Source organism: Perna viridis, chromosome 2, assembly GCF_037379345.1.
Source record: "Perna viridis isolate PV_CMFRI_1.1 ecotype Kerala chromosome 2, ASM3737934v1, whole genome shotgun sequence".
NCBI classification, from domain to species: Eukaryota; Metazoa; Mollusca; class Bivalvia; order Mytilida; family Mytilidae; genus Perna; species Perna viridis.
In genome coordinates, this window is record NC_142446.1 from 27,203,870 (window position 1) to 27,210,092 (window position 6,223).

General features: G+C 34.7%; 1 protein-coding gene across 2 annotated transcripts in view; it reads right to left on the reverse strand.

The window, feature by feature from the left end:
• Positions 1-2,027, reverse strand: part of LOC148624284 (chromatin-remodeling ATPase INO80-like) — a 46,669-nt gene extending 44,642 nt beyond the window's left edge. Inside the window, exon 1 of one of the 2 annotated variants that reach the window (XM_088566942.1) lies at positions 1,889-2,027. The gene's annotated coding sequence lies outside the window, so the exon portion shown is untranslated. Of the gene's footprint in view, positions 1-954; positions 976-1,888 lie in introns of those variants that run through there. The other variant, XM_088566943.1, reaches the window with a different exon arrangement.
• Positions 2,028-6,223: the final 4,196 nt, after the last annotated feature.

Sequence of the window (6,223 nt, forward strand, 5' to 3'; positions counted from 1 at the left end):
CCATTCTTGCACTTTGAGGTGTTTTAGACACTTCCTGAACTTCAAATACATTTTGTAAAGCTCATGTTGCAGATCGAATCGAGAACGTTGTTTATTTTATTCATTATTCAGTAGAGAATATTTAGATATACATTGTAATATTCTACGGTGTCTTTATTATCTCTTAATCATTGAAAATATACTAAAATGCAACCATATTTAGGGTCCATTTTGTTCTGTAATTAAATAGTCAACTTTTTTTCAAAAGTTGTTTTTTACTTTTGAAAATTCTACAATTCTTAAATTGTATTGGGGTCAATTGATCTTTGACCCCTCCTCAAATTAATGCAAAATAGCAGAAAACTTTATCGATTTTTTCACTCTGATAAGTGTGATATTCAAAAACTACAGTGATTTATCTTTCCATTGACATACAATATAACCGTATAACCTCTAGGCCCATTAAACTTGAAAACTAAAGCACTTCTTGATACCTGTCCACAGCACTATGTTCAAGTCATTCATCATTTAAGAAACAATTTGTGGACACTGTAATATTTATCATTGCTCTACCAAAGGCTGCTCCTTTATGTGGCAAGGCAGCCCATTGTAAAACAATGTTAAAATGGAGTCTCAGTGAATTATTTTGATTCTAACAGGGCAGGTTTCTTTATTCTTATGAAAAGACACAGTCTATGTATTGCATGAAATGATGACCAATGTGGAGCAAAATTCCAATGTGACATTGGTGAAATTGGGTCTTACATTGGTACTTATGATAATGGAAATAAAACCATTATTTCAAGGCTACTAATCACTCTTATCATATCCAATTGCTATAAAAAGAATTTTGTGAAGTGGATTTCTGGATATCCATTGGAAGGATTTTTACCAACCAAACAGGATAAGTTACACTCTTTAGGGGATATTTTACCCTCTTTTTCTAATCAAAGATTGTGTTTCAAACCCTTTTACCTTTTGGTGGCTGGGTCATACAGGTATATTTATCACTGGTTTACCATGGTTGTGGTCTTTACAGAATAATGGCAGCCTAGACAGAAAGTTTATTGGTAATCTGTACTCTACTCTTTGATCTGATAGACAGATATTTTTCTCTGTTGTACAAGACAATATTTCCGAAAATATCCGTCAAAACATTGGGAGTGATTATGATGTCATTATACCTTTTTTAGTAGTTTTTAGTTGCATTACTTGATTTTTTGCTGTAAGTACATTAAAATGATCAAAAATACAATTATTAGATTAGTGATAAATAGTTACTTTTGATTTTGATCTAGTTTATATAATATTAACTTATAGAAGGGTCTGAAAAATTCCCAACGATGTTAGAACTGTCCATTTTGCCATGCAATATTTGGTCGTTCCCTACGCGGGACTCAAACTCGTACCACTTTGTTCTGCCCAAGCCCTACTTCACAGAAGTGTATATTGAGCATGCTCAACAACTTACCACAAAAGGGTCTATAGTCATAATTTCCTCTGACACTGAAACCCTACTATTTATTTGCATATCAATTGATATGTCGTTTTGAGCATATCAATATCCAAATAAAAAAGAGTAGGGTTGCAGTAGAAAAAAAAATAGAGAAATAGAAAGCCATATCTTTATACTAGCCTAGTATTACTATGAAACAAGAAATGTGACTATGTTATAAAGAACATTAATGGTGAGACAAATGCATGTGGAGTCCAGAAGACTCCAAGTGGGCATGTATCGGCCCGTTCAAAAACTGAAAAAATCCTTTAGGCAGTAAACACGTTCAAATGTGAAAGCGATCGTCTACTAGACAACCTAGGTGAAGAATCATTCGGTTGTGGACTAAAGCACTTAAATGATACATGAAAATGATCGGGCACAACGATAATGATCTGAAGTACCACCAATTACCTTCGACTGTCATGTAATGCAGTGTACTCGTGTGTCACATTCGTAAAAAGAAAACCAAAATGGCGGAATTCATTGTGCAAACTTGACTGGCGGCTGGCAAACATATCCAAGTTCACGACTTCCTTCATGCTTTGCTGGGGGTCTTCCGCCATTAATTGGCACAATACGGCCTAAATATGTTATTTATTATGTAATGCCAAGTGTAATTAACTAACAAATAATATACAATTTATTTTTCAAAGTCTTCAGAATGTTTTAACATCTTCGTTCAGAGTAATACAGTAAACAAGCAACAACGTACAAAGCACACCATACATTTAATTCGGAAAAGTCCAAAGATGCTCTTAGTAATAATTGTAGAAGTAGATGAGTCTAGAGAGAATCGGAAAGAAAAACACAAACGCCACCTGACACGTATTTGTAAATATTATAGATATAACAATCATTTAAATCAAACTTTTTTTAAAATTTTCTATTAGCTTTTTTAACATGTTAAAGTAATATGCATTTGAACAGGGACTTTATATTACTAACTATACGGTCAACACTTTTTTATCAAACCATAAGTCACACACTCTTATTGACTTCCTCTCTCTTATGGTACACCTGTAGTTAATTACATGACTATGTGCATATCAAACTGTTCGAATATTAGGAAGAGGCCACTGTGGTTATATAAACATATCATTAAAGTTGTTTGTTACCACATTGAAAAATGCATGTAAGTGTTCATGATTGTAATTAAAAAAAAATTGTTTTAAATAATTGTAAATTGAAATGAATGAATGAGTCTTAACCAATTATTGTTGATTAGATTTCGCCAATAAAGTCTTTAGTATTTAAAATCCTCGATTTAAATGAACATTGAAAAAAAAAACTTTTTAATCATCACGCTGGATTATAAACACTTGTCCAACAATAAAAGCACGTGAATACACCAAAGCATGTTAAAGGAGACGTGACACACAAATATCATTTTTAAACGTTTATATGTATTAAAACTAAAGTATGTTACTAGTATAACGAACGTTCTCTCAACAGATTAGTGCTAAATAAAGTTAGAATGATTTATTTGTGTTATCAAGACGACCTAATTAATATGCATAAATGAAAACCAGAAGTAACAACCATTTACCATATATGGAAGTGCTACGTCATTGGTTCCCAATCTCCATTTGGGTGCATTGAAAATGTATACACGTGCCCGAAAATAAAATATCGAAAATATCTTGGATATATGATGCAGAGTGGTCCATTGATCTATGTATGAGTGCGGTAATCGTGTTTAGAAATTAAGAAGACTAAAGTTCTTCCCTTTTTTCTGTCTGCTTTTCATTTTCGTTCGGCATACATCCCCACAGCTACTTTGCACACTATTTTTAGGACTTGAACAGGAGGATACAACTAAAATAGTGACACTCTGTGTATCGTTCTTTCATTGCCGCTGGGTTATATCAATAAACAAGCCCGGTAATGTTAATTATGAAACAACCAAAATATTCCGTAAATTCTGCATATCTGAAAAGTCATGGTATTTGAGATGACGGGTATCTGGCGACTGGTCACGTGGTTAATTAGCTCATGAATATTCATTTTGGGTGATAGTAATTTCTCCATATGAGTAACGATAACTGTCTTCTTTATTGCATGATTTTCCTTAAACGGTATCAGAGTTTGTTTGATGTCAGAAATGTCTAAGTCGAAAAGTAAATAGTTTCTTATAAATGCAAATCTTACTTCTTAAGAAATAAAGTGTACTATTTTTGTTTTTGTTTTTTTTATTTTAAATTATCTTCACTATAACAAAACTTTGATACAAAAATATAATAGTTCTTGCATGTTCTGGATAAAAAAATGGTTTTGCTCATCAGTTTTTCACAGAAATATAGCCATTAAAGCACATTATTTCAAACAAAATCCGAGGGATGATGATGATTGGGAGTTTTTAACGACCTTGAATACCAATACAGGCCTCTCACGGTCGATGTTAGTGGGTAAGTAGAACCAACTGTTGTTGGTGGCGGAGCCAAGCCTTCGGGATACCTGACCGAAGAAACCAGTCAGAATATGTCCTACTAGCGGCTGGAGTGCTCTATTGACACTCTGGCCTACTCCCAGACCCCACTCTGACTGTTTGGGAGTACGTCAACGTGAAGAGTGATCCGAGGGATACCGATTGGTGATTTATACGGTCTTGACTATCCTTGCGGATCTCGCACGACACCCCCCGGTAAGGATTGTGTTCAGTAGATGTCTGTTAGTATTTGGAAGTAGCGAAGCCCAGCCTTCGGGATACCTGACCAAAGAACTCAGTCATAGTATGTCCTACTAGCGGCTGGGCTGCTCTGTTGACGCTCTAGCCTTCTCCCAGACCCCACGTGGGTCCGAGAGCATTTCCCCACTCTAACTGTTTGGGAGTACGTCAACGCGAAGAGTGATCCGAGGGATTACTATTAAGGAGGTTTTTGACGTCTTTGACTACCTTGTCGGGTCTGGAGGGATTTACTACAAGGGTTTTTTTTTAACATCCTTGACTACTCTTACGAGTCTCGAACGGACGGTCGAGGGATTTATCAACCGTCCTTAATATATGTATTCGTAACAATCGGAACTCCTCAGTCTTTCTCGTTACATAAAAGTAGGAAATTTGTGTAGCTGAAATGGCCGAGTAGTTCCGATTGTATTCGTAAATGAAACTATTTTCAAATTATTGTCTATTCTTTGAACCTTGTATTCACAAAAATAGATGTTCGACACCTAATTGCATCCCTGCATAAAGTCATTTTTGAGTATATTACTACATCAATATAACGAGAACATGTTTGGTGTATATGTATGGAGAAAAACTCCACCGGCATGTAAATGTCGGCCCAAGGCCACTCATTGATCTTCAATGAACGACGAAGAAATTCTCATATCCCAAGGAAGGCTGCAGCTAGCCGTAAAGTATCATCATACACAGGTACAGCGAAAGAGTTGCTCTCATATATACTCAAGTAACATAAAAATAAATCAAAGGTGAAAATAAAACAAAACATAAAGAGGGCAGAAATTCCTGACTTTGGGCAGGCGCAAAAGAATGCGGTGGGATTAAAGTACTTTGTGGCGTGATCACAACCAAAATCTATTTAGTACTTGACTTGACTACTCCAAATCCAGTCCACTTTTCTATTGTTCTGGCCAAAGTGCTACTCCGCGGAAGTATATCTCACACATGCTCAACGACTGCATTTAACACGAAAGGGTCCATATCTTTTGAATATCTCTCACCAAAAAAAGATCAAAAACATAGAGATCATTTATAATAAATAATAACAATATCACATATAAGTAGGAGAGGTCGTTTTTAAGGTATAACGTATTTTACTAATTTGTAAAATATCCTCAAAACTTTAGATATCGCAACCATATGATAAAATTTGGTTCATCTTATCAAACAAATCTTTTTTAGCTTTATATCATTCCTGAAGGCGACAGATTTTTCACCCTGTCTGACTCCATTTTCATAGCTGAAGTAGTAGGTTGTCATGTCTCTGAATGTAATGCATTATTTCAATACATAAAAAATAACATGATACGTTATAAATTTTTTAGTTTATCTTGGTTTATAAAAACAAATCAATTTCTCCTAATTGATAAAGTATTCAAAATCAATGATAACACAATATTTTTCCCTTAAAGTATGCATTGTAAAGATATTTTCTCCAGTCTGTGTCATTGATTTACCCTTGAAATAAGAAATTATTCGAAGACATTTGTTCAACCTTGTGTTTAATATCGCAGTAAACAAAATTTCCAGAAACCTTACAACTGAGAACAAGATTTTTATATATATTTTTATAACAACAACAACAACAACAACAAAACTGTGTTGGGATCAGGTGTCTCGATAGGGTAAGCATTTCCTTCGCCGCCAGCAGCTCCCATCAGATTGCAGGTGGGCATAATCTGGTCATAGTCTAGCATCACACTTCACACTTGTGCGATATCATTTAATTTAACAAAGTATCATGATTTAAATTCCCTCACCTTTTTTATGAAGTAAGAAAGCACAATACCAAATCTACACAATAGACGCAATAATCGTTCATATCATGATCCCATAAGATACTGAGGCATAAATAAGTGTAAAAAAACTGTTATTTTCCGGACTAAATTGACCAAAAATGGCAAATAGTGTCCTAGCATCCCATTTTTTCTGAGGAACCCCGGTTGGCACTACGCAGTTTCAAAGTGTTTAGATCCGCCACTGATCCTGTAATTAATCTTCCTCTATTATTGTGTTGCGTTTGTTTCAAAATCTGCAATTTATTTTACTCAAGGATTTTTATACCT